The 14,340-nt window shown below is 39.0% G+C and overlaps 1 protein-coding gene across 1 annotated transcript in view; it reads right to left on the minus strand.

Annotated features, from left to right (window-relative positions):
• opn7b (opsin 7, group member b) overlaps positions 1-2,819 on the minus strand; it is a 34,014-nt gene extending 31,195 nt beyond the window's left edge. The window contains exon 1 of the mRNA XM_035381196.1: positions 2,504-2,819. The gene's annotated coding sequence lies outside the window, so the exon portion shown is untranslated. The remainder of the gene's footprint in view (positions 1-2,503) is intronic.
• Between the last annotated feature and the right edge of the window lie 11,521 nt (positions 2,820-14,340).

Genomic DNA, 14,340 nt, shown 5'->3' on the forward strand with positions numbered 1-14,340 from the left:
GAGCTAACGACTGTGTCAGGTGAGTCTCTGACCATGTCCCATTGAAGGACTGTAGGTCATGGGCACGTGCACTGATCAAGCAAAGACTGGGGAATTTTGTTGAGATTAACTTAAGACCCGGAAAATTAGCCTGACTACAGAATCCTGGCTAAAATTGTATAATGTGCATTAGGCATTACCTTAATAACAATATGTCATCCACCAACATGAAACACAAAATAAATTCATAAGAGTATAGGCTACTCAATAAATAAATGAATATACTAAACACAAAAGCTAAAATGCTATTTAAAACTTTGCTTTCCAGCTAATACACTTTTCAGTTCCAAGGAATTTTCCCAATTGTAGAGTGAAGAAAAAGACTGCCTCTGGCATATGGCCAATATCAGTCAGAAACTTTCTGTATTTTGACAGGCTATAAAGTTACTAGCAAAACACCATCTGAAATTCAGCATACACAAAATGAATATAAAATAATACAATTTTTACTATTTTATGTATCCCCTAATTACATAAAATAATAAAATACTTATCCTATAAATACTTTAGCAAAAATATAGCTGTAATTATTTTGAATATCCATCTGTTCAGTACTTTACCGCAAAGGTTTAAAATTAAATTAGCTACTTGTAACGTGTAGATTAATGTCATTCTCTTATGTAGATAGCAATAGGCAATGACAATACCATTCAACCTACATTTAGTGTTGATTTTTTGTGCCACCTGGGCTACTTTGAAGATGAACCCGTGGGTGAAGATGTTTTTTTGCAGTAATAGTTGTGCAGTCAGATACTACTCTATGTTCAGGCACAATGTAAGGTGCAAAAAAATGTGTATTGTCATTTCAGACACTTGTAATGTACAATAGGTGCCTGAAAACTAGAAAGTTTTTGTTCAGATCTCCTTCCTCCAACTGCAACCTCACCCCGGTCAACAATTTCATCTGTGGGGCGGGCGTGTTTCTGACCATCATGGGCAGGTTTTGCGACTGGTAGCATACAGTTGCTGGTAAGTATTTTCAGTCACAGCAACTAGGTATCTGCTGTAGGTAACAAAGTCACACTGAAAATGTTTTGATACGCCAGGCACTCTAGCCACCAATGAAAAAAATATACTGAAATACTGCATATAAGTAAGTCTGTCAATGAGCTACAAACAGTATTTCACACCTGATTAATTTATTCTTCTTGCATGCAATGATGTATTGTCACAGCAGATTATATATTTTAATTTTTTTATAAAGCTAGCTGACTAGATGGAAATAGCCTGCATTTTTAAAATGAGCTTATTATGTACAGTAGGCATAACTGCATTGAGCAGGGATATATAGTTGTCACCAAGCAGGTAGATTCCACCTGAACAACACAATATAAAATGTTTTATAAAATAGTGGATTGTTTGAAACTGTCCATAAAATCGATAAATCTATGTAGATTAAAGCTGACTTTTTCACGGCTGGCACATGCAAAACCCTATATACATTTGCATGTATATAGATATTGCAATAACCTGACAATGGCTTTTTTTGAATGGTTCTCAAATATAATTTTCTGGACTGTCGTAGATAGGGCATCACTGGTATATCTAGTATCTAGTATAACTCAACTTTAATATCGAACATAACGTAAACACTTCACACGCGCGCGCCACGAGGAGTCTCGGGATGAATCGCTCGAACTACAAACGCTACCGTCCATTGGATCTGGACAGAGTTGCTCGCCAGCTGCAGAGCTACGGTAGAGAGAACGGGTTTCGATCGGCTTCAAGCTGTTCAGCTACATTTGGGACGACGAACGATCTGTACGTTACACCATTATCCCACTTTAAAAATAAAAAAAAAATCTATAGCTGGCAGTAGTAACTGTTAAATCGGACGGAGACCACCCCTTCTCCTCTCCTCTTCTCCTTCTCCTCCTTAAGGCTGCTGCAGCGTATGAGCTGTTTGATGATAGCTAAGCACCGTTAATTCACCGTTTCAGAAAACTTACGTGATGTTCATATATTGCAGACTGTTATTGTCAGACTGCAAGTAACAACAGCACCTTCCATATGTCGATGCTTTGTAAGAAGGGTACTATTTATTATATGTACTACATTACGGATCGCGTTTATTCTAATGAACCATGGAAGGAAGTACAGTTATTATCACTTTACCAATTCCAGTTAAAATTGGTGTTATCGTGAAATTACAATACAAATAAATACAGCCAAATATGCATTTTGTTACTTATAGGCTACATCATAATTAAAACTCTGGGCAATTCTCTCAGCAAATTTCAGCCACATGGAACAATGTATAATTATAATTGATTAATAAAAGCTTAGTTTTACTAAGTCTAATCTCCTATCTCACAAAGCTGACTTCAGAAGCAGTAAAAATGCACAATTTAATGATCAAACAACATTGGCCTTTCATAAAAAAACTTCTCACAGAGGACAGACCAGGTGTTGCAGGAAAAAAGGCTTGGTAGTAAAATACCTTAAAGCAAATTGGGGTGCCTACCTTACAACGAGGAGATGCGGGTCCTTTTATGCAAAAGTGGATGACAGACAGTGTCCAGAACTTGTGTGCCTTCGCCCTTGGGTGAAAGTGTCATTTCAGGGGCACCAGAAACAACAGAAACAAGAGAAAAAATGAAAGAAGGGCAAGGATTCATGCTGCAGAATCCTGTCAGCCACCTACACACAAACACACATGCACACAGACACTTTATACAGGGTAGGGCTGTATATCCAGGAGTAGCAAACAGGCAGAGCTCAGCCAAGCTCAGTGGCAGTCCGACTAGGGGCAGGGACAAACACTGGAAGGAACACGCTGCTCTCTGCTACAGAACCATATCTGTCCCTCTCTCTCCTGCTCTCTCTTTCTTTTCCCCTCCACCCCCACCCCCACTCCCTCTCTGTCCTCTCTCTTTCTCTCTCTCTCTCTGCCCCCTTCTATAACTCTGATGTTTTAAATAATCTGACAAAAGGAGTGGCAAGTTCACCCAGAGGCACTTTAACCCCCTAAAACCCCATGGGTCAGGACAGAAAACATTTGCACTGCCTCATCTTTCCTTTCCACAAAAAAACGTTCCCATTGGAAATTTTACACAACGTCATTTGATTTTTATTATTTTTTTCTGGAACCCCACATCTTTATTGTTCAAAATGAGAAAGAAGAGAGAGAGAAGGAGGAAAGAAACTAGGTTGTCGCACTGGTGTTGGGGGCTGAGGGTTACTGGGAGACACTGGGGGCTTTTGCCTTTGAAGCAGGAGCAAAAATAAATGTCAGGGCTAATCTTGGCAAATCAGCGGCTGCCATTGCCACCAGCAGTGACACGTGGCATGTCACCACAAAGCAATGGCATGCATGTCTCACATCTCCACTTTCACTTCTTAGCCCATGAACTATTCATACGGCCATTTTTTAACTGCAAAACTTTACTCCCCACAGTAGCTGACAGCGACATAGGTGGAACACTGCTTCCATGTAATCACAAACCAGACTGGCTTATTAACTGATAAACAATCAGATTATGTGGGTATTTTACAGGGAACATGCACAGTTGCCATCATGCTTCAGTTACAGTGCCAACTATTTTATGTATTTTATCATGTTGGTTGTTTTATTCTGTGTGCTACTGTTGTCGTTGTTGTTTTGTATGCTGTTTTATACTGCTTTGGCCCTGTCTTGGCTAGGTCTCACTTGTAAAAGAGGTTTTAATCTCAATGTGACTTCCTAGTCAAATAAAGGTTTACTTATTACAACTACCTACCATATACTCACCACTGCCACTATGAATATCTTAAAGACACAACAGTTTTTTATCCATGAATGCACTTAAATATTATAATTATTGCACATGAAAGTGTCAAGAGCATCTTTACACTGCACAATGTTGGATTCATAACACTGCAGCCGCTTATTTATTTGATCGTAGAGTGAATATATCAGCTAGGTATGCTGTTTTCATCCAAAACGCTGCTCTGACAGTGTGTAACTGTGGTCTTGCTGGATTTCTGTATTTCTCTCACAGTTCCTAGAAACACACAAGCACCTGGTCATGCAATAACCAGCGAAACTGTGTAGCAGCAGGCTTTGATGCATTTCATCTTCACACTACTGGGGAAAGAGTCTCTTGTTGACAATGCAACGCTTTATGAAGTTTACAACCTTGACTACAGTTGCTAGGGTGTCGCTGTGGTCTTCGGACAGTTCTTTTACTGGCCAGTGCCTGACGATATATCATGCAGTGGAAAATTATGCACCCCGGGGCTTTCTTCTTCAAGTGGCTATTAAATCCCTTTATTTCCCATGATCACCACAGCCCTGTTAGTGCAGCTTGCAACAAGATTCTCATAGGGCAGATTGTTACAAGGATACATGGTAAAATGCTATCTTTGCCTGTAAATTGTTAGGCATAAGAATGTCCTGTTTCAAGTCGTTACAGTCAATATATTGCACATAAACGATGAGCACAGACCTTCTCTGTCACTGTTGCTGTTTCATCCGACTGAACAGCAAAGGGGACTTTCCTACGCTTCTTGTGAAATTGGTTTTGTCAATCTCCATCAATTCTGTCCTTGATAGTGTTGTTAGAGTGTGGGACGGCCTTCATTTTATCCACTACACAGTTCACTCTTCACTATTTTAATGCAAGCAGGTTTGATAAGTTGTTCTCCAACATTATGTGGCTTTTTAGCCTTGGCTATCAAGATTGAACAATCAAAAGACGCTTCCTTAGCTATGTGTAAATCATTGCCTGGTTCAAACAATTTTCTGATGTCTGAAAATATGTTTTATTTCCTGATGTGATTTTTGCTCTGCGTTTTGCTACCATTAGCTAGTTTCTCACCACAAATGACCCATTTCTGGTCGAGACCTGTCCTGTTCTTCCATATAGCCAACGTTAAGGTAGCTCTCCATATACAGTCTAACCTTCTTTATTTGCCCTGACAAAGCATAACCCCCTTTACATTTATTAGACATGTTTAGATCTAATACTTTCTTACAATTACGTCACGAAGATGCTACTTGTGTGAGCTAGCTTGGTTACATTCTGTTGATAAGGGTTACTATTGAGACGTGCAGGTAGAGACAGTGAAGACAGAATCTTTGGTGCATGTCACAGCGCTGTAATATTTTATAGTTTACTAGTTTAATAGTTTACCTCATTATTAAGTTTCACAGAGTAGGGGAGTGTTTTCTGGAAATTTAGTATTATCTGCACTTGATACTCTATTTTATCTAACATATCCATCCACTCTAGTAAGGTTAATAATTGAATGTCATCTTGAATTTTGAAGTTTGGATCAGTACTTTTATCAGATAATTATATAGCTTTAACCACATGCTCAAGAACAACCTCTACTTGGCCTCATATGTACACTCCATCTTGCTGTACAATAGACCGCAACCCCACAGTGTGCCTGTCTCTGGATATTTTTTCACCAAGAGGAAACAATGGGAGCTGGACTACAATTGAAATTTACAAATCATCTTTAACTAATGACTGCCACAATAAAAAAAACATTTTAAAATAACCAGAATAGGCACAAGATCACACATAACAGTCACTTTAAAAGTAAAGTAAGAGAACACAGACACCTTTGAGGGTACTGGAACCAATTATTCAAGTACAAGCTGACTGCATGGCGTAGTGATGGGTCTCTTCTCACCTGCTTTCCCACAGTCCTAGGAGAAGCAATGTGCAGGATCAGCAGAGAGTGGGATGTAGCAGGCACCCTTCTCCGTCACTCAGGGCTGAATGAGCCTGAAACTGGAAAAATCAGGGGTCATTTACAATCTGACTGCCCCAGGACCACGCAGGCCCGATGATCCTCAGAGTGGCAGTGTGAGCCTCACTTACAGGTGCAGAGCCACCCGTGATGTGTCCAAATGCCTTATTAATATGTATGCACTTCTCACTCACTGTCATGTGCCTTGTGAGCCGGTGTGACTATCAAGCACCAAAGCCCTACTCAGGCTAATTCCTCGGTGTCTGAAAAGAGCCTGCTGCTTCAGTGCTGCTTTTGGATTCATTCTTTTTGCTCTGTGGTCTTTTTGAGTCGTATGAAAAGGTGACTCGGCTGGACATGTAGATGAGCCAAGCTGATATGGATAAAACCCTTGAAAATTGCATCAAAGTTTTCAAAGGATATTTATTCAAACTAGCATATAAAAACAAAGGCATTTTGAACTGTTACACATAAGGAGCTGAGATTGAAGTGCTTTTAAAAATGCCTGGCTTGACTTTATCTTGACTGAACATCACAAGGAATAGATTATGAAGGATCAATCAATTGAAATAATGTGATCGGTGTGTTACCGAAGTGAAATATTAATGACTTGTGTTTGTATTCCAGGGAAAAGCTGTGGAATGTGACGCTACCAGACAGTTATTACAAAAACAATAAGACAAACTATTTAATTAGGGGCAGAAGCTGACTTCTATCAGATGCCATTTGCTATGACATTCAAATTGTGAGGGAGGGGAAGTGTGAAGACCAGACGCGACCAAACAGGGGATCTATAAATTACCAAAGGGCACTCCAGTAACCACTGAGTCTCGTGAGAGACGAAATAAGGGGGTGCTATACTCCTAAGGGACGTATCCCAAATAATGAATAATAAACCCCTAAACGGGTAACTGAGGAAGAAGGAGTATATAAAGAAAATAAAGGAACAGGGAAATGAGAAATGAAGAATAAACGACTTCGAACCGAAGCTGAGAAAAAGAAAATGTCTTTTCAAAAACAAACAGAAGACGTTCTGAGGCCAACTAAAACCAGGGGGAAAACTGGTTAGTAAGAGGCAGAAAGGTTTGTGCCCCGAAGGTGACACAATAACCCCTTAAAACCGCCAACCTCAGAATGTGGACAAATCCTGTCCTAATACCTTTTTCCCCCCCAAAAAAACAAACTGAAGTCTGAATTCTTTTAAATTCCTTGGTTCCTATAATCTTTACACCTTGCTCAGAGAAGCGACAGGAACTGGCTGGAGCAAAACACGTTACACTCAAGCACCGTTCCACTGCCTACTGACGCTTTAAATACCCAGCCACAGGTGTGGCTGGTAATCAGCGGAAGATGTGAGCAACCAACAGGTGAAACAGATCAGAGGTAATCCTGCAGGAATGCAAGGAATGTTAGAGCAGGAACAATCATCCCACAGGAACCAAAAATAACGATTAGCCGAGTGGCTAATCTGCAAGCTCGAAACTAATCGTCCCCACACACCAAAATAACGATTAGCCGAGTGGCTAATCGGAATGCTTACCACTGAGCCGGTGCAGGCACGGAAAAATGATCTACCCTGCACAGAAACCATGACACAAATTGTTTTTATTTGCTAAATACAGGCAGACCCAACTGAGGGATATGGTAGGTGAAGTCCATAGGGGTGAAACTATGTTCGGCTTCCCATCTTAGATAAAAGTAACAGATATTTGAAATATGTGCCTACAGTCACACATCATTCAGGGGTCTCTTTTCTATAGTGTATATGCAGTCTTCCCCTGGTCTACCCCCCCACCACACACCTTAACTCATGTACACTTACCGTAAGAAGTGCTGGAAAATCAGCCCAAGCTTTTCACAAGCCTTGCAAATGCATCAAAGGTGCAAAGGAACAGGAAAGGAAAAGAGTCACATTTTCATTCGCACAGAGAACAGCAGAAACGTGCTGCCATCTTAGTCACCACTGTTTGGGCTACACCTTCTGCAAACCTGTTATAACATGTGATAACATATAATGTGATCTTACTGACTTGTGTCAAATGATTGAGAAACAGAGCTCATCTTGTTAAAATAAATGAAGTAGAAAAAGTTCTGCTTTCATTTTAGTGATGACTATAACCATTATTTACAGTGCGTATATGCATTACAGTTTCTCAGTTATACTATTTGCTACATATGCATGTTTGATTATCCTTTTTATGCCCTCCAACGATGGAGTGGTATTAAAATAATAAACAGCGTGTACTCAGTTTCAATCAGACTCATTCTGAAAAAGCTTCGCACAGGCAGGCAGATATCTGAACGAACCTGTGACAGCAAGAGATTCAGCATGTTCATTATTCATCACTGAATAAATATGAAAGAATTCCAGCTGACAGAATTTATTTATTTATTTATTTATTTATTTCCGGCACTGCTGGCACATCTTCAGAAAGTACTGCTGGCTGATCAAACCTGTAAAGTTAAGTGAATTTCTTCAGTAGGGGTATGCACGCTGTGCTGTATTTCAGGGCCATGTGTTTAGCCTCTCTGGCTAATAACCTTTAGCTAATAACCAACGTTTTGTTGCTTTTTAAATGTGTATGGCAATCCTGGCAAAGTGTTGCTGCAGAATGGCACAGAATGCTTGTCATGATGCTTAAATATCACAATTCTATGAGTTTAAATGCTATTAGTGAAAAATTCAAAGATATGTATGGTGGGACTCACTCAAGCATCCAACTTCATTGATGCACAAGGGAACACAGTGAATAAAGCTTCTGTCCCTAACCACTAATAACACACTACTGCACCTGCACTGATTCCAGCAATCACTCTGTAGTTGACGTGGATCGGCTTACTATACATCTGGGAATTCTTGTCACTGGCAGAGCCTGGGGCCAATAGGATAATCAATCGTGTAGATTTAGTTCCTTCGTCCTACAGATGTACCTTTAGAGTCTGAATTACACTTCACTTTACATGACAGACTGCAATTTCCAGTGAATTTGGGAATTGACCTTTTACTTTAAGGCATGATTTACATGTGGATATAAGGAGAGGAGAGCAGGTCACAGGAAAGAAAGGGCATGAGTGAGTGCGTGTGTGCGTGTGTGTGTGCACGCGCATTTATGTGTGAATGGTGGTATATCTATGCACACATAGTCTGTGTGTGGCCTGTATCTGTAGCCCCTGTCCAACAGTGTTCTTTTTTAGGCTTGTATTGTATTTGAATCTATCATCAAGTGCCCATTTAAACTAAAGATGGCTGCCAGGAGGTGTGCTGCATTTTACTTAACTGGGTGCAGAGGGTAATATATAGATACGAAAATATAAAAAAAATGCAGTGCATGGTGATAGAGGCGACATGGTCAGGTGACATGTGCCGTAACTTGCTGACCGGACTGATCCACATTCAAACAACCCCTTTCACAAACTGGGTAGGTAAGCAATTCAATAACAATGAAAATAATCATTGCCATATCAGAGGTGATGAGGTTCCAAATGCCCTGTTCTGATGTGGCTGATCTTTTCAGTACATAATGACACCACTTTAGAGAGGGTGCAGTTTATTAAAATAGGTGTGCCATGTTTTTGTGTAATCAGCTAAACACCCATTGACGTAGGTTAAATGAAGGCACAGAGGTATTAACTAGAAAACATTATTTATTGTTGCATTTAATATATCTATGGGCTGTCTGTCTTCTTTTACTTCCTTACTTAGTGGACAACTGCTGTTCAGGTGCATTTTAGAACATCTCAATACCACAACGGGAGAGTGAAGCTCGGACAGTGAAGCTCATGATACAGTCACACCAAGCTCACGATGAAGCACCACTAACCCAGTCATCATGCACGTTTGCCCTTGCCCTGGAGGGAAGCAAACCTGCTCTGCTCACCCTGGGGTTGGAAGGAGGGCTTATGAAGGTGGCAGCTGCTGGGTAAGCACTGCTTTCATCCCCTGTGAAACCCTCCCACCCTTATTAATAATTCTGCTGAGCTTCACTCAATGATAATGATGACCTTTGGGGAGAGTAAATGGGGAACTGAAACGTGAGATTCTCCTACTTCAGGAGATGATTTAAACTGTGAAGGAGATCGCTAAAGGGAACAAACTATTGACGCACAACCTGGTCACAAAACTAATTTGTATCTATTCATTGAATTTCCATCCCACAGAATGTGTGGTTACACTACGAATGACGGAATCCTTAAACATAGTGGGGTTGACTATAAAAAGTGCTATCATTTCTACAGGCTGAAACCAAAATGCCTATTAATAAATGCTGAGGATGTGAATGATAACCGCATTTGAATTGTCACTGAAAATCTAAAATATTTGAATACAGTGCCAGTTCAAGCAAAAATGTAGCATGTATTGTGTGTGTGTGTGTGTGTGTGTGTATTTACTGTGTTGTTTTGTTCATGTATAATAAGGTGGCAACAGTCAGAATCAATCTACTGCATCATACCCAAAACTAAAGTATAGGATAACCATAGTATCATCATAGACATTTGTTTAAATTTATCGTAGTGCATTTTAATAAAAAATTTGTTTCTTGAAAAATAAATTGGCACCACTCACCACATAACGTCACTATAGTTCGTTGGATGTTGCAACTATACATTTTCTAAAGATTTTAAAGAGACTTAAAGAGAATTTGTCTTGCAGAACAGACTCTTTAATATAGGTGAGCAGAAGCTCAAATCTAATTTGATGGGTGAGTTTCCACAATATTATATTTACTGTATTATATTTATTATCATGATTTATTTGCTCATCTAAGCACAGCCACACTATGCCATTATTGAAGGGAGCTACAACTAATATATATATATATATATATATATATATATATATATATATACAGCTGATATAATGCCTTCCACCCTTTCTCATTAGTGAGGAAAATAAATCTGTCACTAAAAGCCTCATATAATTGTTATTTATATGTGCATAATTGGCTTTTCTCCATGGCCACTGAAGCAGCATGAATTATCCTCTTAAAAGGATCTGAAGGCCGTGTATGTTCTGGAAAAAAAAAAAAATTCAAGTGACAAACCAATTTTGGGTAAATATGGTTGTTTGGCCAAACTCTCATTATTTCCATTGACTAAAAGGGATGTCGGGACCCACTGCCATCATCCAGTGCAATATCCCTATGTTTAGGTGCTTTTTCTTTCAACTGAGTGTGGATTCACCAGAAATAGCACAGAAAAACACCCACAAAGTCAGAACGGTAACTTCTGATGAAAAAGCAGTGCAATATACAATAATAACTCTGCATTCACTTGTTTGTGTGTGCATGTGTGTTATTTCTTTGTGAACGAAAGCAGGTCATGTTTGCATAGACAGACAGAGTAATATCCATGATCAATGCTGACTTTTTAATATGGCATGACCACATGCAGGATTTAAACCAGTTAAACTGGTGAGGCATCTCTTTGCAAATGATTCCAAATGAGAGCCTAAAGACATTAAAGTCTTTGTAACTGTGTACATAGCCATGGCTTGAAGGTGCATACAGGGATTGCCAAAATTATTCACATCTCTTGATAAAGAGGAGCAATAAAAGACTGCATAAAATAAACAAAACAGGTAATAAGTTGTATTTTATGCTAAAATAGGAAAATCCTGTCCTTCTTTGTTAATGAAATTGTGAAGCGAAAAATATATCAACAAGTATTTTCTTTTCCAAAAACAAATGGGATGACACAAATATTCCCATCCCTGTTTTAAGTATTTTGTGCACCCTTTCTTTCCAAAGATTTACACTCCTTTTTCCTGTCCTCTATAGCATTTAATGAGATTGCTGTACATCTTGGGATCTTGGACCATTCCAATTTACAGAATCTTTCAAGATCCTTTGGTGTGCACTTGCTGGACTGCTCTTTTCTATTGAAACCACAAGTTTTCAGTTGGGCTTATGTGGAGACCGAGATGGCCATTTCAAAAAATATTTATGTGGTCAGTTAACCATTTCTTGGTTGATTTTAAGGCATGCTTGGAATTGTTGTCATGCTAAAAGATTCATTTGTGGGTACCTTTGAGCTTCCTGGCAGGGGGATGCCAAGTTTTTGGCCAAAATGTCATAGTACTTGTTGGAGTTCAGTGACTCCATTCATGTTAACATGGCACCTGGGTCCAATCAGCATGGAAACTTTGATTTGAAACGGGTATCATAGTCACGTGAGACCAGAATAGAACTTTTTGAATGCACATCTTTGTTTGGATTGCCATAGGAAGAAGGATACTTACGGTGAAAAGATTCTCATACCTATGATGAAATTTGGCAGTGGATCTTTGATGTTATAGATTGTTTGCATTTACTGGTCCCGGGGCTTTGGTTAATGTCAATGGATTCAGGAACCCCAGCAAATGCCATTACAAATCTGTCTTGTTTATGTCAGATGCTTCCAGTTCTCTGACTAAAATAAAAATTCCCCGGGGGTTCTTTGGTTATGGACGGAGTATATTATTTTTAATCATACATTGGTGCAATACTTCACATATCACTTTTTTATTATTCTTAATATAAAATGGACCATTGTCAGCCTGTGCTGCTGACTGCCTGTAGCTACTGCTATAGCAAATGCTTTACTAATTTTGTTGCGTTATGTATATAATTTTGTTCCTGTGAAATTTACTTGTATGTATCCTGCATTTTTGGTCCTACGTGTTCACTCTACTGTAAATTAATAAATACTGTAAAATACTAATTAAAATGAAAACACATTCCTAACTTATCCTATACTGCATGCATTTCGACAGATTCTCAAAGCTGAGGACAGTAGTTAAGTGAAGCGCTAAAAACATGCTGAAATTTGAGTTTGCCACAGCAAACGACGTCAGAAGATGCTGTTGATGGGTCTTTATTTTGCATGTATTTGCTCACTTTCTTGCAGAGTATGGTGCATAATTCAAGCAACAAACAACCGAAGTACAACAAAAGGCACTAAATTTGGCATCACTACCTTTACTAGCTAGAAGAAAAACAGACTATTCATATTTTCAGGAGTAGAATTCAGATTTCAGAATACAGATGTGCATGATACACCTGACTGATCTGGTATTATTCTATTTTGTGGCTTTTATTTCATTTTGTTGATCTACTCTGAAGGATTAGTCACTTTTTGTATCCATGAAAGGTTCCACTGGATAAAAACATACACCTGCTTCCCTTGAATTGAGCAGCAACGTCCACATGGTTGCAAGCCCTAGACCTTATTTTTCCTCCAGCCTCCAGCATATTCTCCTGTTGGAGTAACAAGAAGAATCAAAGCCATTCTGGTGGGTTTGATCACCTTGCTTCAGGGAGAGGTATGTCTTACAGGACCTCAAAGGTGAACAAGAGAGCACACCAGGATGGAGTCTTCTGTTGCCATTTAGAGTCAAACGAAAAAGTGTTTTCCTTTTCTGCAAAAGAAAAAAAAAACAAGTAGGAACACACAGCCAAGAGTTGTTCCAGTCAACCAAATTTAGCTCTTTTATGTGGTTATCCTTCTTAAGCTGGGTGCCATGTGAACAGTCAGGGATTTCAGGCCTCTTCCTCATTCATTACTTCCATCGTCTGACAGGCGTGCCTCAGCCACTAACATCATTTCCACACGAGCGCTATTCACTGTTACTTGATAATAATGAATTTCAACCCATTATTTACCCATGTGGAAAATTCCATTACAGCATTCCATACACTCCCCCCTCCCCCCCCCCCCAGGAAAACAGTGAACAGTGTGGTGCAGAATTGAGCATACTGGACTCATGCCTAGATGGTTATAGGATTTAATTTCAAACATAACATAGCTGTCATACCTGGGGAATAATTGATTTAATTGGATTGCACCTGCTAACTTCGGCTCAGGAGTATGAAATACAATGAGTATGTGGTTGGGATGAGATTAATAATTTTTCTTCAACTCAAGTGCATTCACTGGCAACAGGGAAGACAAAAACAGCATATATTTGTATTCCAAGAAACTTCAAGGTCAAATCCCAGAAATTTCAAAGTACCCCTACAGAGACTGTGATGTGGGTTATTACAATCAAATGACACACATTCCAAAAACCATCCTCATTCAAGTGAGCCAATCACCTTATGTACATTATATGACCAAAAATGTTGGACCACCCCTTGGTCTGGACACCCAGTGGCAAGCCTGACTCAAAAACAATTATTTTACGTGATACATTCATGTTGGAAATGATTTTATATTTATGTTGATTGACAATAATGTGTGCACACATGCATAAACATACATCCACATACATACACACACATTAATTTAGGTATATTCTGTGGAATGTTTTGCCAATTTGTCATTCAAAGTGGCTCTAAAATAAAACTAGCAAACAAGCAAGAAACCATTTGGAAGAGCTTAATCATGTTAGGAAGTAATGTAGTAATATATGTAAAATTATATTTAAATTAAACAATAAAATATTACCATTCATAACAACCAAAGAGATCAGAGATGACAGAAAAGAATATTGCAAGAGCTGGAGTTTCAGCAAGCTAAAATGGTAATTAAATATAATTTTTTATGCCAGCATATGTAATCTAGAGGAACCCCATGTGCGTTCTGTTTTTATACTCCAATATTTACCATAATGTAAATCGCAATTACCATAAATGTACTGGA

This window comes from Anguilla anguilla, chromosome 11 (genome assembly GCF_013347855.1).
Source record: "Anguilla anguilla isolate fAngAng1 chromosome 11, fAngAng1.pri, whole genome shotgun sequence".
Lineage (NCBI taxonomy): Eukaryota > Metazoa > Chordata > Actinopteri > Anguilliformes > Anguillidae > Anguilla > Anguilla anguilla.